This window comes from Schistocerca gregaria, chromosome 2, assembly GCF_023897955.1.
Source record: "Schistocerca gregaria isolate iqSchGreg1 chromosome 2, iqSchGreg1.2, whole genome shotgun sequence".
NCBI lineage: Eukaryota > Metazoa > Arthropoda > Insecta > Orthoptera > Acrididae > Schistocerca > Schistocerca gregaria.
In genome coordinates this window covers 870,517,583-870,538,948 of record NC_064921.1, presented here as the reverse complement: position 1 = coordinate 870,538,948, position 21,366 = coordinate 870,517,583, and the positions used below count along the sequence as shown (strand labels likewise).

At 51.4% G+C, this 21,366-nt stretch overlaps 5 non-coding genes across 5 annotated transcripts; 1 reads left to right on the top strand and 4 right to left on the bottom strand.

Annotated features, from left to right (window-relative positions):
* Positions 1-6,700: 6,700 nt before the first annotated feature.
* Positions 6,701-6,775, bottom strand: Trnai-aau (transfer RNA isoleucine (anticodon AAU)). The gene has a single exon. It is a non-coding gene; the product is annotated as a tRNA-Ile (tRNA).
* Positions 6,776-7,131: 356 nt separating this feature from the next.
* Positions 7,132-7,204, bottom strand: Trnat-cgu (transfer RNA threonine (anticodon CGU)). The gene has a single exon. It is a non-coding gene; the product is annotated as a tRNA-Thr (tRNA).
* A 12,994-nt stretch (positions 7,205-20,198) lies between these two features.
* On the top strand, positions 20,199-20,270 carry Trnag-ucc (transfer RNA glycine (anticodon UCC)). Its single transcript has one exon. It is a non-coding gene; the product is annotated as a tRNA-Gly (tRNA).
* A 396-nt stretch (positions 20,271-20,666) lies between these two features.
* On the bottom strand, positions 20,667-20,740 carry Trnai-aau (transfer RNA isoleucine (anticodon AAU)). The gene has a single exon. It is a non-coding gene; the product is annotated as a tRNA-Ile (tRNA).
* A 196-nt stretch (positions 20,741-20,936) lies between these two features.
* Trnae-uuc (transfer RNA glutamic acid (anticodon UUC)) lies at positions 20,937-21,008 on the bottom strand. The gene has a single exon. It is a non-coding gene; the product is annotated as a tRNA-Glu (tRNA).
* Between the last annotated feature and the right edge of the window lie 358 nt (positions 21,009-21,366).

Genomic DNA, 21,366 nt, shown 5'->3' with positions numbered 1-21,366 from the left:
ATTTTTGCGCCCTGACTGGCAAGGTGCGCACAACGAAGTTTGGCCTCATGTTTCACTGGGGCAGGAGGTAAAGCAATGCAGTACCTATTAATAACTGGAAGTCAACACTTTCACTCTGAGGCGTTGCAACCTTGTAGTTGAGAAACGACAAAGGAATTCATTCGGCATCACCAGCACCTGCGGTCAATTCAGCCGTGGCCACAAGTAAATTGAATGCCCCAAGTGAGGCTAGAACTCACGACCATAAGATTATGAGACTTACGCGATGTCTACTGCGCTACCGAGGCTCCTGCCTGCTGTAGCTCCTGGACCCTTGGTAAGTGCCGAGCATTGGAGATACAGCGTGTGTACTTCCTGAATAATTTCTGTTAAATTCCCGGCTCAGTAGATTAAACTGCAGCTTGTCGTAAAAGTACATCGCCCCAGAGGCACCTGGACTCAGCCAGGTCGACGCTAGTCTGTAGAACGGCACGCGAGCGTCCAACTGAGGAGTCGTGCGTGCTGATGTTTGGTTCTGTTCACAGCGAATCCCACTATTCACTCTTGTAGCTGCGCGTCTGACCCTGGTTGTTTATGCGGCCAAAAGCAAAATAAAACGAAAAATCGTAGCTCATGCAGGGCGAGAGCGAAAGAAACGCGCAAAATAATCACGAGAAAAAACAATGATGCATCGGCCTGGAGCCAAACTCGGAACACTCGCCTTACAGGCGAGCATTCAACCACTTTTTTTTAGGGCCTCCCAATCCCCTTATAGCCCTCCTTGCTCTCACCAAATAACACCTTCTTCGGCGAGCTCCAACGCTATAATTTCGTGGACTGTGGAACTTCCTTGAACGAAGGAATAACATAAAACAAAATCATCTTCTTCTGAGACGTGATATTGTCTTGTTCTGCAGAGCAATCAAGAACTAAAGTCGATAGTACTTCTGCAGTGGCGGACGGTCTTCTTTCGTCCGCAGTTGCAACTCGTCTTCGGGTACTTCTACAAAAGTATATTCCTCTTAGTATAAATTATTCTTTTGCCTCTTGAAGAATGTCATCCACTCCGATGAATCAGAGAGGTGTTAAAAACAACTGTGAACACTCAACATCTCAGAGTTGATGACTATGTGCTCATCACGCGAACGAAAAGAAAAACAGCTACAATTAATAAAATGAAGTTCTGAAAGTACGGAAACGGAAATGAAGAGACTGGAAAAACACATTTGCAACCATGAAGGTTCCAAACATGCAGGTCGTATGATCCAGAATATCCATGAAGGCTTGTAAAACATAATAAAAATTCCCCAGAATTGAAATGACTCCTCTCCAAGAGATAAAAATAGAAAGACCCGTAGTGAGTCCGTGGAGCAATCCTTGAACTGGAACACAAAGAAAATGAAGGAAAAGGGAATGAAAACTGGACCGTGTCAACTCAGTAAAACTAAGTTCAAGGTGTGGTCTGCAGTGCCGTCTCATAGCCGTAATCCAAGGCTGCCTTCAAAAAATGCGCAGACAGTTCGCGATGTTTGACACAGTCTTTAGTTTTCAATTACTGGGCCCACATATAATCCAGGTATATCACAGTATCACTAACGTTCAGACCTATAATTGCATAAATCGTGTGCCCTAAGTTCCATACGGTGACATTATCCTTTGACCGCGAAATGCTTTGAAGTCAGGCGCATTCATAGGACTAACATTGACTAGGTGTGGAGGCGTTCTGTTAATGTGGGCGACCCTTTGACAGAGACGCCATACCGTCGACAAAAGGCTGCACTCCAAACGATGTTCACGTGTGTCCGGATCACCACAGCTTCCACAGATGGCGGAGGGAAGGAGATGGATTTCCACAAGCCGGTGGTTCATCGCCAGGGCAATGTGGACGATCTTAAACCAGAGCGCACTCACGTCCGACGGCAACACTGGGTGGTTGTTGTTGTTTGCCCACACCTTCATCCATTCCACTGTGCGGTTCCGGGTCACTAGTTTGTGACATGGAGGTTGTCCAGTCAGGGCAACGTAGAGACTGCGAGCCGTCCTGTTTCTGTCTGTGGCCGCTGACACAGCATAACTCCTGGTTAAAAATACTCCCGTATGTAGGACATCTTGTACGGGATGGCCGCGAGAGAGACGGGCGCCGCTTCAGTGTGGGCGGTAGAGCTCCAAGAGTGCCGCGGTGGTTCCTGCCGGGTTGTTCGGTGGACGAGCAGCGCGCCGCACTTGAGTGGAACGTCGGTGAAACCGAGGCCGCCCAGCTGCCTGTCAATAACACAGGTCGCCGCCTTGACTTTAAAAACTTCGTGCCGCCACAGGAGCCAGTAGACATCTTGCGAAATTTTCTGCCGATTATCTTCGCAGCGCTGAGCAGTTGGGCGATGTCATGCATTATGTAAAATGAACGTGTGGTTGGCAGCGACGCGGTGATGAAAGTTGAGTAGACGAACCGAGTGGCTGCGACATAGGGCCTTCACGGTTACAAAAATTTGCCCCCAGTTTGGAACTTGCATTTTTTGTGGGCACGCGGCGACGTCGAGTACTAAAATTCTATGGATGCGCCCAACAAGGAACCAGTCCTGCTCATTGTCCATTGCTCGCCGTTCTAGTGGGACCAGCACAGTTTTCCGTGTTTTCCGTGTGTTCAGAACTGCACCGGAGGCACGGTCGTATTGGGTGGACCCTATCCAAATCGTAGGCCCTCTCCATGAAGATTCCCACGTCTACAGCGTAGGCAGCACACTTGAGGGCGACGGGACAGACAAGGATATCTTCAATGACGCGACCTAATGCTCGCAAGAACGGGTCGAGCGCAATGACAAATAAGGTCACTGATAAAGGGCATCCCTGCCTGACGGATATTTCAATAGGAAATGGCGTCGACTGCCAATCATTGATGACAATTACTGATATCGTCGCGGTCAAAGGATTCCGGAGAGCCTGAAGAAAGCGGCCGCGGTACCGCAGTTTAGTCATGACGGACAGCAGATAGTGATGCCCGATACGGTCGAAAGTATTTGCAGAGTCAATCGAGAGAATGCCAGCTGACAGTCGACTGATGGCGTGAACACAACTACGTCGCCATATGAAGCTGCAGCGTGAAATATACTACGATGTGGGACTCTACATGACTGGAAGGGACAGATGATAGTGTTCATTGCCACTTTGAGTTTCGTCGCAAGGCACCTTGCCGCAAGTTTGTAATCGGCATTTAAAATGTGATACGGCGTAATCCCTCAACACGGCATGTTGTCGGTGTCTTCGGTAATACAACAATGCGCCCTTCAACAAACATCGAAGGAACCGGAGTACCACTAGCAATTTCATTGACCATGGTCGTCAGCTTTTCACCGAAGACATCCCAGTAAGACAGATATAACTCAATTGGAAGACCATCACGTCCCGGAGACTTCCCTTTGCGGCATGTTCGTAAAACTGCTTGCACGTCATCCTGTGACATATCGGTCGACGCCTGACGATCCGAGTCGGAGAGGACACAAACCAATTCGTCTAACGTAAAAGTAAGCCCTACGTTGTCGGCGTCAGTCCGTCGGAATAACTGCCGAAAATAGGAGACGTGAGCAACGATCTCATGCTTCTCAGGACGAGCACCGGTTTCCGTTACGAAGTTGTTAATTACTTTTCTCCGCGCCAGCCGTTTTTCGCGTGCCAAGTGGTAAAGTGTTGGCACCTCGTCAGTCATATACGAAGGGGTTCGGCTTCGTAACAGAATATCCTTTGCCTTTTGGAGTTGAGGACATAAGGTCTTGCTTTTCATGCTATTTAAGCGTGCGCTTAGGCTCTCTGATGGGCCATCGGGTGCATCAAGCGCATCCTGAAGACATAGTGAAAAAATGCAATGGTGCGCCTCTACCAGAACGACTCCTCCCGTGCATACCACAACGCGACCCTTCGCTATGTCGATCCACCATTGTAATACCGAGTCATAGTTAAAATTAATAAAACGAAGTTGCCACAAGCTCTGAATCTCAAAAAGTAATCCGACGGCAGAAAGATGACGGGTATTGAATTTCCAAGCGCGGGAAGGTGGCGACTGCCGAGTGGCCTGTAAATGTACGTCGCACACAGCGCCACAGCGGTCACTAAAAGCGGCGGGGTGGACCGCTGCTCGCTGAAGATAGGTTTGAAGTGGTCGCGACACACAAATGCGATCGATCCTGCTGGCACCGTTTTGATAAAAATGGTACTGCGTCGTGGCAGGATGAAAATGACGCCAAACGTCAACTAAGTCATGGGTTACAATTAATTGAGAAAGTTCCGGACACGTGGTAGCCGTGGGAAATTGACTGAGACAGTAACACATTTGAAGTCGACGCAAAGAAGGAAGTCACATCTTGATTAAAAAATAGACAGATTACGCTTGTGAACGGTGCCACTCGGCTCGTAAACCTGGACAGCAAGCTACACCGCGATGCAGAGCGCTTCTCTTGCAGTGTCTGCCACTTAAGTTTGCTAAACGTCTCTGTAACACTATCACGCTTACCAAATAACCCTGTGACGAAACGCGCCGCCATTTGGTAAAATTGAATGTCGATTGCTTGCAGTACAGTTTTATAAACGACAGCGGTGCAACATTTGCCTTCAACATTATATTATAAATGACATCGTAACGACGGATTTAATCAAAGCGCTTAGCAGTAACTTCTTGGATCAGTGCTATATCATACCCGCCCATAGTTAATAAGTCAATAAAGCATGCTATTTTGTGCTCTATCATGCGATGAACACTGAGTGATAGAACTGAAAACACTGATAGTTGCAGGCGAGTGGCGGCCATTTAAAACAACACTAAAATAGTAGTAAGAAAAAATGGAAGTGTAAGCTGCAGATGCTGCATCGTGGTCACACCAATGGAAAAACTATCTCACGGCACTGAAATGCATAAAATAAGTCGTCTACAATAGTGTGCAGGAGTCAACCTTATTGTGCAAGGACATCAGAAGTTGACGCTATTGTAGACGGGGCACAAATTGCAGCAGGTTCGCTTAAAAAGCCATTAACGGGATCCAGCGTCGTCCTCCTCCTGCTTCCACCAGGGCGTCTCCGCTGGTCGGTCGGTCTGTTGGGCGCGACCGCCAGCGGTTTCTGTGGACGTGGCCCCTTCCGCCTGTGTTGTGGCTGTACCGGCGGCCAACGTCACCGAATGCCTGCGTGTGCGCTGCGAGAGCTGCTCGCTACTTTGCTCGCTTTTGCGCTTCGCAGCATGCGCACCCTGTTCGCGTGCCGTATTTAAGACAACCTTGAGCTGTGCTGTTTGTTCCCTTATACGCTCCTGGCGCCCAGTGCTTTCAGAGGAAGGGGGGCCCGATGTCGGAACCTCACTCTCACTGCCACTCTCTGATACAGGGGTGCACGGCACATCATCAGACTGCTGACTCCTAGTACCCTTATTTTTATTTTTCTTCGTACGCCCTTTCCTCGGTGCGAGGGGAACCTCTTCAGGTGGAGGAGGCGGTGGTAAGGTATCCATCTCTTCCGAAATAGCAACTGGTGTATCATCCGAAACATCTGGGATTTCCTTAGCAACTGAATCCGACTCTAGCCGGCCGCGGTGGTCTGCGGTTCTAGGCGCGCAGTCCGGAACCGTGCGACTGCTACGGTCGCAGGTTCGAATCCTGCCTCGGGCATGGATGTGTGTGATGTCCTTAGGTTAGTTAGGTTTAAGTAGTTCTAAGTTCTAGGGGACTGATGACCACAGATGTTAAGTCCCATAGTGCTCAGAGCCATTTGAACCATTTTTGAATCCGACTCTACCACAGGCGAGGACAAAATGCGAGCGTCCTCCATCTGGTCCTGTGGTGCGTTGACAGTAACATTCACCTCACTTGGCACGTTCTCAGCACGAATTGGGTCGGCGTGTCGGGGTTGTGGTGCAGTCCCCGCTACCACTTCACTCATGAGTGGCACAAAGTGGCCGCCAGTAGCCGACCCGTCACTACGTGGGACCTGCACGGATCGTCGACGGGTACAGTCTACACGTAAATGCTCAGTTGAATGACAAATTGAGCACGTGGGTGGCTGGTCGAGATAAGTCACTTGAGCCCTACAGCCCGCAATCCTTACATAAGATGGAATGTGTCTCTTTAAATCAATGCGGACACTACGTACGCCACTATTAACCTGGTACCGGTACGCACTAGACCACTTTTCATTAACAACCGACAACACTACGCCGTAGTCCCCCCCCCCCCTTACTCGCTGCAGACCAGCCCTTTGTGTGCTTCGACTTTGCTCGACAGAAGCGAGTGCTGACGCTCTCAAATCGGGCTATATCAAAACAAGCACGAGAAACGACTGAGAGAGGTAAGGACAGGCGAGGCGATGGACAAACAGCACGCCCCTTCATTTCACGATGGCTTCTCCCTGACCGAATCGGGCTGTAGCTCCGAAAACAAAGGAGTTAGGGAAAATAGGAAGTAAAACTGCCAACAGTACCCTGTGTTCCGATGCACTAACCCGCCCAAGTACTGAAAGGGCCAAAGTTGTTACTCATCGGCAATCGGACATTTCCTTTCATTTTCTCTTCATCGGTTGAGAACCAGTGTATTGAGCACACTATGGCCACTGGCGAGTGAATGCTGTAGCGCTTCCCGACAGGTCGGGTTCGGAACCTCTGTCAACTTCCACGCAGGGTGATGATCTTTTGGTCATCACACTCGCCAGCTGAAATCGGCGCTGCCTTTTCGTAGTTGTAAAAGCGTAGTGGCCCCTGGGGGGGATCGAACCCACGACCTTCGCGTTATTAGCACGACGCTCTAAACAACTGAGCTAACGGGCCTCGACAGATGTAGTTGCTCAGCCCTACGCTGGGTAAAAGCCAGGTATCCTAGCCACTAGACCACACCGGATGTGGGCGTTTCTTCGACGGCTCGGACGGTCGCTTGTCGCATTTCGTGCCGAGTCCCGCGTCGGCGCCCTTCTCTCTTCGCGAGCATACTGACTGGCAAGGCGAGCACCTCAAACGTCTCAGAGCAATGCTTTTGGCTTCATGCTCTGCTGGGAGAAGAGGAAAAGGAAAGCTGTGAGTAGCAATAACAGGAAGTAAACATTTTCCCGCTGAAGCGTTGTGGATAACAAACAAGAAGTAAATTGGGGTTCCAGCAACAGCACCACCATCAGTCACAGAAAATTAAATGCCCCGGGTGAGGAACGAACTCACGACCTTAAGATCACGAGACTTACGCGCTGCCTACTGCGCTACCGAGGCACCAGTGAACCGTTTGTCCTGGAAACTGGGTAAGTACCACACCCAATGTTAGACGTGAAGACACTGTACTTCCTGGATAACGTGTTCTGTTTGCTACACGTGCATTGCCGGCCCAGTTGATTGCGGTGTTATTGCAGCTTTTGCAGCGATAGGCAGCACTCCTTGACGTTGAAGTTCGGTGTCTCGGAGGCACCTGGACACAGCAACTTGTGAGGCCAGGCCGACGCTAGTCTGCAGAACATCATGCGAGCGTCCCAGTAGGGACCCGCGAGTGCTGCGTTCTCGGTTCTTCTCAAGGGAACCCAGCTATACATTCTTGTGTATTGTGCATCTCAAGCGCGCAAGCCACACGGCAGCATTATCGCGGGAGAAGCAAAATGATGCATCAGCCGGGAATCGAGCCCGGGCCGCCCGGGTGGCAGGCGAGCATTCTACCACTTTTTGTTTTTTGTTTTGTTCTTTTTTTCCTCCCAACTCCCCTTATAGCCCTCCTTGCTCTCACCAAAATATGCCTTCATCGGCGAGCTTCAACGCTGTCTTATATGTTGTGGTATACGCTCGTCGCGGCCGGCTTCTCTCGTGCATCATGTCGTGAAAATCGAGTAATAAATGAAGTCTTCCACAAAATCAAATCTTCTGTTCATCCATGAAATGCACAATAAGACATTGCACGTCTCCAAACGGTGAAAATGTCAAAATAAAATATCCATCCTAAAAGAAGCCACGGGGGACTAGCAACTAAAAGTCTGAATAGAGCTCTTCTTTAAAAGAAACAAAAGAAATTCCATGTCCATTCTCGGAAAGCAAGATGCGTGTGGAGAAGACAAACTAAAAACTCACTCCGAAGTCCACAAGAAGGTAATAAAATGAAAGTAAAATAACTTTGTCACTTACATGTGAGAAACGATAAGCACCACTGCTGTGAGCCAAATAAAAGTAGTTTAAAAGCTATTTTTCTTCTGTAACGCATAATAGCCTCACACACGCATCAAAACCATCGTGTCAAAGGCAAACAAAAATGATTGAAAAATGAACAAGAATAGATAGCCTCTTCGGTCTTCAATAGAGTTTTCCGTGTATCAATGATTGAACGTCTTTGCGTATCCATGTTGTAACGCAGTACGCAGAAAATTAGCAAAAAGTTCGTTGTAATGCTTCAGCCGCTGTACATGGGAATGTCCATCTCACAAGTACGCTAAATACGTAGACGCATCCTGAACGTGGCACTGCAGAATTGCGTAGACCGTGTGGCCTAGGAGCCACACCGTTGCATTGTGCTTCGCGCGAGGGAAGGGTTTGAACCCCGGCGCAAGAACATCACTGACAGTCACGTGTGAGGGTGTCGTCCGGTTGATCAGAGCCACCATGACCCTACACAGGGCCCAGACTGGTGCCACAAAACGACACTGAAAGCGATGCTCCCTTGTGTCCGGAACGCCACAAGCACCACAGTTGGCAGATGGCAGCAGACGGATGTCCGAAAGACGTTGGTTTGTGGCCACCGTATTGTTGACCAGTTTATACCACTGGGACCGAACGCCGGAGGGCAATACAGGATGATGAACATTAAGCCAGACCTGCCGCCAGTTGGTCGCGGGGAAGCGAAGAGCGAGCTCGTGAGGGGGTGGCCTCCCCACCATTGCCGCATACAGTCGGCGAACATTCCGGTTCCTGTCCAGCGCCGCTTCCAGGACATAGCTCCGCTGCAGGTAGTAAGCTCTGACGTAGCCGAGTTGATACGGGATGCCCACAACGGACACCGGTGCGCTCTCGGAGGGCGGCCGGTAGGCGACGAGCATGGCCGCCGCCGTTCCATCCGGGCTGTCGACCTGCAGGGCGGCCGTGCGGTGCACCAGCAGTGCCGAACACTTCCGGGAAAAATCTACGAGGCCGAGTCCCCCGAAGGTGGTGTCGAGGACACACGTTGCCGCCCGAACCTTGAAAATTTCGTGGCGCCACAGGAGCCAGTACGCGGCCTGCGAAAACGATCGGGCGAGGGGTCGCGGAACGTCCAGGAGCTGTGCCACGTACCAGGCCTTAGAATACACGGCGCTGTTAATGAGGTCGACTTTCTGGAGGAGTGTGAGACGTCGGCTGGCGTAAGTCTTACATAGGCCTTTGACATGATTCAGCAGCCGGCGCCAGGTGCGCGCCCGCATCTGCTGAGGATTAGCGGTTACATCAAGTCCCAAGATCGTATGAGTACGGGCTACTCGAAACCATGTCTGATCGGGATCCACTTCGCAATTTCCTAAAGGAATCAGCACAGTCTTCCTTGGATTAATCAGGGCACCCGACGCACATTCATACCACCGCAGTAAGGGCCGTATTTGATGAAAATCATTGTCGTCGCCGATAAAAACACCTACGTCATCAGCATAAGCGAGACACGTCACTGAGGCACGATGAATATCCACGCCTCCTATCGTGCGGTCTAGCGCACGCAGCAGTGGGTCCAAAGCAATTGCAAAAAGGTACATAGATAAGGGACAGCCCTGTCGCACCGATCTACTAAGAACTATAGGTGGCGTTCGCCATCCATTGATTGTCACCACCGAACTGGCCCCTGTCAGGAAATGGCGTATCACGCGAATGAAGCGGAAGCCAAAGCCCATCCTTTCCATAACGTGCATCAAATAATCGTGGCTCATCCTGTCAAACGCATTGGCAAAGTCCACAGAAAGGACAGCTGCTGAAAGTCGGTGGACGGCGGAGTATGCGATGACGTCACGATAGGTAGATGCCGCATTGAAAATGGTACGCCTCTTAACGCCACATGATTGAAAGGGACAGATAACTTTGTCCATTACTGCCTGTAACTTCGCTGCAACACATCTGGCGACCAACTTGTAATCAGCATTCAACAGCGTAATCGGCTTCAGATCGGTGACTCGGCACGTACCCCGTTTTTTGGGGATCAGAACAATGTGCCCTTCGAGAAACTGACTCGGAATGACAACGCCGCGAAGCACTTCGTTCGCCACTACCGTAAACTTGTCCCCTACAATATCCCAGAAAGTAACATAAAACTCTTTAGGAAGACCGTCGGGGCCAGGCGACTTGCCCGTCGTATTGGCTTTCAAGATCTGTAAGACTTCCTGGTTCGGCATCTCTGCAACCAGCTCTTCACGGTTATGTTCCGACATGCAGTCGGCTAAGTCTTCTAATAAAATTCGCATGGCCTTGCCGTCCGCGGTCGCGTCATGAAAAAGCGAAGTATAATCGGCGATATGGCGTACAATTTCGTGCCGCTGCGATACAATCCCCGCATCAGTCTCCAACGCATCAATATACTTTTTGCGAGCCTGTTTCTTCTCCCGGGCAAGATAATAGAGCGACGGCTCCTCGTCATCAACGTGGCACAAGGGACGGCTCCGAATCGTTAAACCCTTCGACCTTTCCCGGTGCAGCCGCAGTATCCTAGCTTTAATTTTGCTCAGACGGAGTCTAATGTTCGCGTCGGGGCCAACAGGTGAATTAATAGCATCCTGTAGGCACTGCTGATAAAATGCCAACGTACGCCTGTGCCACTAACTCGCTTCTCGACCCCCCTGCGGGTCCGGGGGTAAGAATAGGCCCGCGGTATTCCTGCCTGTCGTAAGAGGCGATTAAAGGAGTGTCAACTGTTTTGGCCTTTAATGTGATGGTCCCCATTGGGGTTTGACCTCCATTTTTCCAAATTCAACAGAAGTACTAGACTTCTGGGGAAGGACACCTTACAAGGTGCACCATCAGTCCTCTGTGCCCTAAGACCTTGGCACTCTTTATCGTTTTGGTGTCGTAACTACACCTTCCATCCCTTATTTCGGGCATACACCCCCGATGGATTGTGTAAGTTACATCATTAGTGCGTCACCATTTGCACCCACGATCACTATGGACTACCCATGGCACCCAAAATCCAGCACGGTAGCCAGCCCGTTGTGGTGGGGTCGTCATGTACCCTCTAGGTTGTAGCCCCCTGACAACACAGGGATCGTACTGCCGATGCCTGAGCTGACACCTCCCCACGTAAGCCAAGGAGTAGATGCCCGTCTCTCTGGGGCATCGGGACTCCCGACAACGGCCATCCTGCCAGGTGGCCTTTTCTGTGGCTGGGTGGCGCCCGTGGGGAGAGCCCCTGGTCGGAGTGGGTGGCATTGGGGCGGATGCCCCGCAATGAAGCGGGTGAAATCTCACTCTGGTGGTCGCCCGATCGCCATTGTCTCTAAGCGTGGTAAGGTGGAATTTAACGCTGTGACATATAGCCCGAAATCGTACCCTTCCCTAGCCACACTATGGGAGGAACGTAGGGCTGCGGACAGACAGGAGTCGTATTCACCGCGATACCTTGTGTGCAGCAGAACTGATGGGGATTCGTTTTTGGGAACTAAGCCTAATCTCGAAGATAAGTTTGGGGAGGTGGCGTCTCTTTCGAAAATGAGGGGGCCATTCTGATACAAGCAGCTTCATCTGCACAGTCCCGGGCATTACTCGCCTGTGAGAAGCTCGGTGACATCCCCGTTACTGTCACTCCTCATAAGTCTTTAAATTTGGTCCAGGGGATTATTTTTCATAAAGATCTTCTGCTCCAGTCTGATGATGAGCTACGGGAGAACCTGGCACGGCGAGGTGTGCACTTTGTCCGTCGTGTCTTTAGGGGGCCCAAGGATAATAAGGTCGCTACTGGTGCCTTCATCCTGGCCTTTGAGGGCGACTGCTTACCTGAGAAGGTCAAGGTCATGATCTACCGGTGCGAAGTCAAGCCCATGTCCCGCCCCCTATGTGATGCTTCCAGTGCTGGAAATTAGGACACATGTCCTCCACGTGCACTGCCAGCCCCACGTGTCGTGATTGTGGACGACCTTCGCATCCTAATGCTTCATATGCTCCGCCTCCCACCTGCGTTAACTGTGAGGAGCATAATTCTCCCTGCTCGCCAGACTGTGCAGTCTACCAAAGAGAGCGGAAAATACAAGAAATTAAGACCCTGGACCGTTTAACGTACCAAGAGGCAAAGAAGAAGCTAGATCGACTCAACCCCACACCCATGTTGAGGAGTTATGCTACCGTCACACTGCCGCCACGAGCTCCTGCAACGACTCCCTTCTCCGTTGGACCACAGAGAAATCAAGTAACGCCTGCCCCACAGCTGGGACAGGCCACTCTCTCTTCCACTGCTCCCAAAACACCCAGTTTGGGAGCAGTGCGCCCCGAACAACCGGGAACGTAACCCCCCACCTCTCAGCCGGGGGGTGCGGCAGCCCTCTACGGCTGCTCGGCTGGGGACGCAGCAGCCTCCTCTGGCCTCACTTGTTCGGAAGCCAGTGGCTGAAGAAGGCACCAGCTGCTGGTCGAAGGGCTTCCCGCTCTTCGTCTGTTCCTGAAGATGCATCAGGAAAGCCCTCCCGGCATGCAAACCCTCCTCCGAAAGACAAGAGAGAGAAGTGGAAGCTCTCTAAGAAGGATAAGGACCCAGTGGTTCCTGCATCACCGCTTCCTGTCAGCTCAGCCTCTGAGGATGAGGTCGGGCTCTTTGCGTCCCCTGATGACCTCGATCTCGCCGTCTCCTCGGAAACTATGGCTGTAGCGACGTCCGTCGCTAAGTCGATGGCAGCAAGTGAACCTGCGAAGTAATTTGCCTTTTCCGTGCGTGCATGCCCCTACAGGACACGCTTTGTATAATCCTGCAGTGGAATTGTGGCGGTTATTTTAGCCATCTACGTGAGTTGCGTCAGCTTCTAAGCACGACACCTGCTTTGTGCATTGCCCTCCAGGAAACCTGGTTCCCGACAATGCGGACCCCTGTCCTTCGTGGATACAGGGGTTATTACTGCAACCGTAGCATTTACAATTGTGTGTCAGGTGCTGCCTGCGTGTATGTCCTTACCTCTGTATATAGTGCTCCTGTGCCCCTTCAAACATCATTGGAAGCTATGGCTGTCAGAGTAAGGACTACTCAGGACATAACCGTCTATCTCCCTCCAGGTGGTACAGTCTCCCTGACCGAATTGTCTGCACTTGTCACCCAACTTCCCACGCCTTTTCTTCTCCTGGGGGATTTTAACGCTCACAATCCCCTGTGGGGTGGAACGATGATTACTGGCCGAGGCAGAGATGTCGAGAATCTAATCTCCCAACTCGACCTCTGTCTCTTAAACACTGGCGCCGCCACACATTTCAGTGTGGCGCATGGCACGTTCTCGGCCATAGATCTTTCGTTGTGCAGCTCCGGGCTTGTACCATCGGTCCACTGGAGAGTCCATGACGACTTGTATGGTAGTGACCATTTTCCCATCTTCCTTTCACTACCCCAGCGTCGCTCCCATGGCCGCTTGCCTAGATGGACATTTAGCAAGGGAAACTGGGAAGCGTTCTCCTCTGCTGCCACTGTTGACTCTCTCCCCCACGGTACCATCGATGTGGCGGTTGAGACACTAACTGCAGCTATTGTTTCCGCTGCGGAACGCACCATTCCTCTTTCGTTAGGGTGCCCCCGGCGAAAGTCAGTGCCTTGGGGGTCCCCGGAGGTCGCTGAAGCCATTAAAGAACGTCGGCGGGCCCTTCAGCGACATAAGCGGCACCCGTCTTTGGAGAACCTCATTTTCTTCAAACGTTTACGTGCTCAGGCACGGCGGCTCATCCAGAGGCGGAAACAGGAGTGCTGGGAGAAGTACGTTTCCACCATTGGTTCCCGTACCTCACCCTCCCAGGTGTGGATGAAGATTCGTCGCATCTTTGGATTGCAGCACTCTACAGGTGTCCCAGGGCTTACCATCACCTCGGCGCTACCCACCGATGCCGATGCAATTGCCGAGCATTTCGCGCAGCACTATGTTCGGGCCTCTGCATCAGGGAATTACCCGCCCGCGTTTCGCGCGCTAAAACGCCGGGAGGAATGCAAACGGCTTTCATTTGCTTCTCGCCGCCCTGAGGCGTATAACACCCCGTTTAGTTTGTGGGAACTCCAAAGCGCCCTGGCACAGTGCCCCGATACAGCCTCTGGGCCAGACGGCGTCCACAATCAGATGCTCAAACACCTGTCCCTGGACTGTCAGCGATGTGTTATTGCCATCTTCAACCGCTTATGGGGCGATGGTGTCTTTCCGTCGCAGTGGCGAGAAAGTACCATCATTCCGGTGCTGAAGCCTGGTAAGGACCCGCTTAATGTGGATAGCTATCGGCCCATCAGCTTGACAAATACTCTGTGCAAGCTCCAGGAACGTCTGGTGAGTCGACGGCTATGTTGGCTGCTCGAGTGTCGGGGTCTTCTGGCTCCGTGCCAGAGCGGCTTCCGTCAGGGCCGTTCCACCGCCGATACTTTGGTCTTCCTTGAGTCTGCAATCCGCACTGCTTTTTCCCTGCGCCAACTCCTCGTCTCCGTCTTTTTCGACCTCTCCAGAGGATATGACACGACGTGGCGGCACCATATTCTCGCCACGTTGCACGGGAGGGGTCTCCGGGGCGCTCTCTCCCCATTTTTATTCAGAATTTTTTATCTGTTCGGACATTCCGCGTTTTAATTGTCACATCCCGTAGTTCACTTCATATCCAGGAGAACGGCGTTCCACAGGGCTCTGTATTGAGCGTGCCCCTTTTCCTTGTGGCAATTAACGGCCTCGAGGCAGCAGTAGGGTCGGCTGTCTCACCCACGTTATATGCTGACGATTTCTGCATCTTTTTCAGCTCCTCCACCATTGGTGTTGCAGAACGTAGGTTGCAGGGAGCCATACGCAAGGCGCAGGCATGGGCCCTAACCCATGGGTTTCAATTTTCTGCTGCGAAGACTTGTCATGCACTTTTGTCGGCGTCGAACTGCCCATCCCCACCCTGAGCTCTATCTTCAGGATGCCTTGCTCAGGGTTGTTGACACTTACCGTTTTCTGGGATTGCTGTTCGATGCCCAGCTTACGTGGCTTCCACATATTCGTCAGCTGAAGCGTCAGTGCTGGCAGCATCTGAATGCCCTTCGCTGCCTCAGCAACACAACTTGGGGTGCAGATCGTAATACGCTGCTGCAGCTCTACAGAGTCCTCGTGCTGTCCCGACTGGATTATGGGAGTGTAGCGTATGGCTCAGCGTCGCCCTCAGCATTGCAACTGCTGGACTCCGTTCACCATTGTGGGGTTAGACAGGCGACAGGAGCATTCCACACCAGCCCTGTTCTCAGCCTCCTTGCTGAGGCTGGGGTTCCTCCGCTTCGTATTCGGCGTCAACAACTGTTAGCGAACTATGCTGCCCACGTCCGTTGTTCGCCCCGTCACCATAACTACCGTCTCCTTTTCGCTAATGAGGCATTCCATATCCCACACCAGCGGCCACGATCAGGCCATACAATTGGGATCCGTGTTTGGTCGCTCCTTCGTGAACTCGACTGTTTGCCTCTTCCGTCTGCTTAACAGGTCCGCCCACATACACTACCTTGGTGTATTCGTCGGCCGCAGCTTCGGCTGGAACTTTCCCGATGGCCTAGGGATTCGGTTCCTCCTGCAGTCTTGCGCCGCCATTTCCTTGCTCTCCTCGGCGCATACCATGACTCGGAGGTTATCTATACCGATGGCTCGATGGTTGATGGCCTTGTGGGGTACGCTTATGCTCCTGCGGACTATGTCGACCAGTGCTCCTTGCCGGAAGGCTGCAGTGTTTACACCGCAGAACTGACAGCCATTTTTCGTGCCCTTGAGCGTATTCGTACCAGCACTGGAGAGTCATTCGTCATTTGCAGTGACTCACTCAGTAGTCTGCAGGCTCTTGACCAGTGCTACCCACGCCATCCCATTGTTGGTGCCATCCAGGGGTCCATTCACACACTTGAACAGCGTGGTCGTTCAGTGGTGTTCATATGGACCCCGGGCCACGTTGGAATCGCGGGAAACGAACTTGCCGACGAGTTGGCCAAAGAGGCAACCCGCAAACAGACGCTGGAGATCGGCCTACCGGCAATTGATCTCCGAAAGGTTTTGCACCGTCGAGTCTTTGGGATGTGGGGAGACGAATGGCGCACTCTGTCTGCACCTAATAAGCTGCGGCAAGTAAAGGAGACGACGACTGTGTGGGGTTCCTCCATGCGGGCCTCTCGTACGGATTCTGTTCTGTGTAGGCTCCGCATTGGTCACTCTTGGCTGACGCATGGTCATCTGCTGCGTCGAGAGGACCCCCCTCCCCCCCCCCCCCCCCATTGTCGCTGTGGTCCTACCATGACGGTGGCGCATCTGTTGTTGGAATGTCCTCTTTTAACCGCTCTCAGGTGTACTTTTAATCTCCAGGGTGATTTATCCTCTCTTTTAGGTGACAATGTCTCTATGGCAGATCGGGTTTTACGTTTTATTCACGCAAGCGGCTTATATAGCTCCATTTAATTTTATTACATCACCCTCTTATGAGCTGTATTTTTAATTAGTTTTGTGTTGTAATTCGACTCCATCCTAATCTTTTAGGTGGAGGTTTTAACGTGTTGCAGAGTGACTGGCTCATCCTATTATTTTCGTGATGAGCCAGCCACGATCCTCTGCCTTTCGTCTCTCTGTTTTTGTTGCTGTGCTCCGTTTTCCGTATTTATTATTGACCATGGGGATTTTCTTCCTTGGAATTTTTATCTTGTGCTTCGAATGACAAATGGATGGTTTCACTGTGCTCTGTGTGTTTATGAAACAAGGGACCGATGACCAATGCAGTTTGGTCCCTTTAATCCCCAACCAACCATCGCTTCTCGACTATATAATTGCACCGCCTTCGGCAAAATCGGTTTGGCATGCGCCACCCACCACTCGATACAGGACCCGTAATTATGGACCTGTGCTAAACACTGCTGCCATGCGACACGCAGCTCTGCACGGAGCCCTTCGGCACCCAGATACCCGGTATTTAATTTCCAGTATGCCGCTAGTCATTTCGTGCGACAGCACTGCAACCGCAAAGCACACACGTAGCCCAATGATCACTCATGGCGACAGCAGAACTTCGACGGCGCATAAAGCATCTGTTGTAAGTAGGCTGTTTAGGTTTTTTTATTGGTAACGCCGCCGCCACGTAGCGCTCTGTATAAAAATCACTGGCTGTGCCGTGTGCGGTCTGTGGCTGGTTTGCATTGTTGTCTGCCATTGTAGTGTTGGGCAGCGGCAGCTGGATGCTAACAGCGCGTAGCGTTGCGCAGTTGGAGGTGAGCCGCCAGCAGTGGTGGACGTGGGGAGAGAGATGGCGGAGTTTTCAAATTTGTAAGAATTGGTGTCATCAACTGATATACTGTATATATTATGACTATTAAGGTAAATACATTGTTCGTTCTCGATTAAAATCTTTCATTTGCTAACTATGCCTATCAGTAGTTAGTGCCTTCAGTAGTTTGAATCTTTTATTTAGCTGGCAGTAGTGGCGCTCGCTGTATTGCAGTAGCTTGAGTAACGAAGATTTTTGTGAGGAAAGTGATTTATGAAACGTCCCCTTAGAACAGTTCTAAGGGGACGTTTCACTGTTAGCTCCCGTGAAACATAGATCCTATCTATTTTACTGGCCCCGCCAGTAGAAAAGTGCGTATACTGCGTCAGGGTTGGGTGGTAGTGACGCCACGTATCACGCAAGTCCACTGCAGTTAAGAGTGTTCAGTTCTGCACATTTAGTGGGGGTGGGATATTGGTCCGCATTAGCGACAACACAATTAAAATCACCGCCGAATATAATAGGACGAGCCGTAGCTAAAAAGGGACAGACATCCGTGGTAAAAAAAAAAAAAAAAAAAAAAAAAAAAAAAAAACGAGCTCTTGTGCGTTTTTGATCAGTCCCCGAGGGCACATACACGTTGACAAATTGGACTCCCTCAATGACACACGCTAAGACACGACCATCTGGGAGAAGTCTGATGTCCGTAGGTTCGAAAAACGACTTACATAAAATTGCTGTGCCACAGTTATTGTCACTATTGAGGCAGTAAATAGCATCGTAACCTGGAATATCGCTAAAAACATCACTAGACACTTCTTGAAGAAGAGCAAGACTAAAATTTCCATGATATAAAACATCTTTAAATGTAGCTACCTTGTGCACCGCTGAAATTCCGGCAACGTTTAATGTCAAAACAGAAAATACACTCGGTGGGAGTGGATGCGCTGACATTTTAAGCAGGTGGACAAGACAGAACAATATAAGAAGCACCAATGAAGTGATAAAACGCCGGACTTATACTTAAATGAATGGCAGCTGGTATAAAATGGAAATCACAATATTCTTAAAATACAGTTAAAGACACATTCGTTTCTAGGTGAATTGCAATGTAGATGATCTCATGACATCGGTGTGGGTCCGCGGCCATTCCTGTCCCCCTCGTCCTTCTGCTGCTGCCACCACAGGCTGTGACTGTCAGGTGGCGGGGGTGGTCGTGCGTCGCCAGATGTCTGGGTGGCTTACACCGGGCCGCCGCGCGATGTCACGGCCGGCTGTGACGGCACAGAATGTTTGCGCGGAAGCTGTAGTCATTGCTCACTGCCCTGTTCTAATTTACATTTGGCAGCGGAAAAGTCCTGTTCCTTCCCGGCACTGAGAAATTGTTTCAACCGTTCAGTGTGTGCGCGAATTTTCTCTGTCCTGGCGGGGCTGCTACTACGCGAGGAACCCTGTGACATTGCCTCACTTTCACTGCCACTCTCCGTGGCTGGCAGATTCGCGAGGGCGGCCGGGTTCGGATCCTTGACCTGTTTACCCTTGCCCAGCGGGCGACGTGGCTTCTTACTTTCCGCTGAAGGCGTGACACTATCAGTAGACGTTGGCACCGGCAGGGGCGGCGGGGGTAAACAAACGTTTGTCGTCTCCACCGATTCCGACTGAACGGCATCAGTATTGACAGGGCGTACCTCCCTTTCGTCGTCAACCCCGTCGGTCGGGGCAGGCGGGTCCTGGACAACCTCTATTTCCTCCTGCCCGACAGTCCTGTTAAGATGTTCCGCGACAGACGTGTCTTCGACGGAAGCAACGGCCGTCGGCCGTCGGTCGGTCGGACCGGGAAAGGGTCTGCCTGCGACAACCTCACTCAAAAGGGGCACCAATATTTCGCCTCCTCCCACAACACCTTCGCGTAGTAACTGAACAGGCCGCCGTCGAGGGCAGTCACTCCTCAAATGTTCCGTAGAATGACAGACGGCACATGTCGGCGGTTGCCCGATATATGAGACCTTTGCACGCACCCCACCGATTACGAAGTACGAAGGAATGTGTTGTTTCAGGTCCATCCGAATACTACGGACACCACTAGCAACTTTGTAACGATAGGCACTGGACCATTTCTCCATGGTAATGTTCAAAACGTCACCAAATCGCGACAAGGCACGAGACAAAATTTGATCAGGGCATTCCGGCGGTACATAAAAAACACGGACAGTTCGAATGCCAAACCCTGACGCCACAATTTTCACATTACTAATACTGCCGTTGGAATGTTTAAAACGACGAGTGCCACCAAATTTAGTAACAAAATTTTTCGCACATGTCCCCAGAGATAAATTTCAAGAACAAGCAATACTGTACAAAGTCCAATTGAAAGGTGTCTACCATTTGTTCCGGTATTTTAAAGTCTTAGAATAACAATTCGTGTATTTCAAACGCAGTAGGGCGGACAGCACTTCTACCAAAGACACATTGAGCGGTGTTAGCTCTCGAAATGTCGACATGATGTTACTTACAAACCGTGAAAGATGAAATCACGAAGAACGAAGCGCCAAAGTCCGGCGATGTAAACAAACAGACGACGGCTGCAGAGCTCCGCGCGACGTGCTGCCTGGTGCTTTCCGAACAGACGACTGAGGGGAAAGTGAGACTGCCGTGCAGCGCCATCGCATCCTCTCGAGAAAATGCTACAGACGTTGAATCCTGCGCTGCGCTGCGCCGCGCCAAAGGACGCGAAATGTGCATAGAGGCGCTGTCTGTTTGCGCTCGCCCACCCCGTAACGCGCCTACAGCTACGATCACCTTCAGCCGCCGCCGACAGGCGGGAAGCAGATACAGCGCGGCGTGCGCGGAAGAAATCCGTGCGGTGGTGGTGTAATGGTCAGCATAGTTGCCTTCCAAGCAGTTGATCCGGGTTCGATTCCCGGCCACCGCAGCAGGCTTTTAATTTCGCGTATGAGTACTTTTGCCACTTGTCTCGACTTGTCTCGACTTGTCGCTTGTCTCGACTTGTCTCGACTGACGCGAGAGCTGACGCTCTCAAATCGGCCTATATCAAAACGACAAGCACGAGAAACGACTGAGAGAGGTAAGGGGAAGCGAGGCAATGGACACACAGCACGCCCCTTCATGTCACGGTGGCGTCTCCCTGACCGAATCGGACTGTAGCTCCGAAAACAAAGGAGAAAGAAACAGAGGAAGTAAAACTGCCAACAGTACCCTGTGTTCGGATGCGCTCACGCGCCCGAGTACTGGCAAGGGTGATGATCTTTTGGTGATCACACTGGCCAGCTGAAATCGGCGCTGCCTTTTCGTAGTTGTAAAAGCGAAGTGGCCCGTGGGGGGATCAAACCCACGACCTTCGCGTTATTAGCACGACGCTCTAACCAACTGAGCTAACGGGCCTCGACAGATTGTTGCTCAGCCCTACGCTGGAAACGTGTGGCATGAAGCCATACACCTTTTCTATGGCCGTCGTGTGTCTGCTTCCCTCGTCTATATTCTGCCGACTGTCACGAAACAGTAGCTATATTGCTAGCAGGACGGGAAACGGCAGCTCGGACAGCTCAAACTTGTCACGATTCGTGTGGAAAAAATTCCGTTCCGGTACCGGGAATCGAACCCGGGCCTCCTGGGTGAAAGCCAGGTATCCTAGCCACTAGACCACACCGGATGTGGGCGTTTCTTCGACGGCTCGGACGGTCGCTTGTCGCATTTCGTGCCGAGTCCCGCGTCGGCGCCCTTCTCTCTTTGCGAGCATACTGACTGGCAAGGCGAGCACCTCAAACGTCTCAGAGCAATGCTTTTGGCTTCATGCTCTGCTGGGAGAAGAGGAAAAGGGAAGCTGTAAGTAGCAAAAGTAGGAAGTAAACATTTTCCCGCTGAAGCGTTGTGGATAACAAACAAGAAATACGTTGGGGCCCTAGCAACAGCACCACCACCGGTCACAGGAAATTAAATCGAGGATCGAACTCACGACCTTAAGATTACGAGACTTAGGCGCTGCCTACTGCGCTACCGAGGTAGCGGCG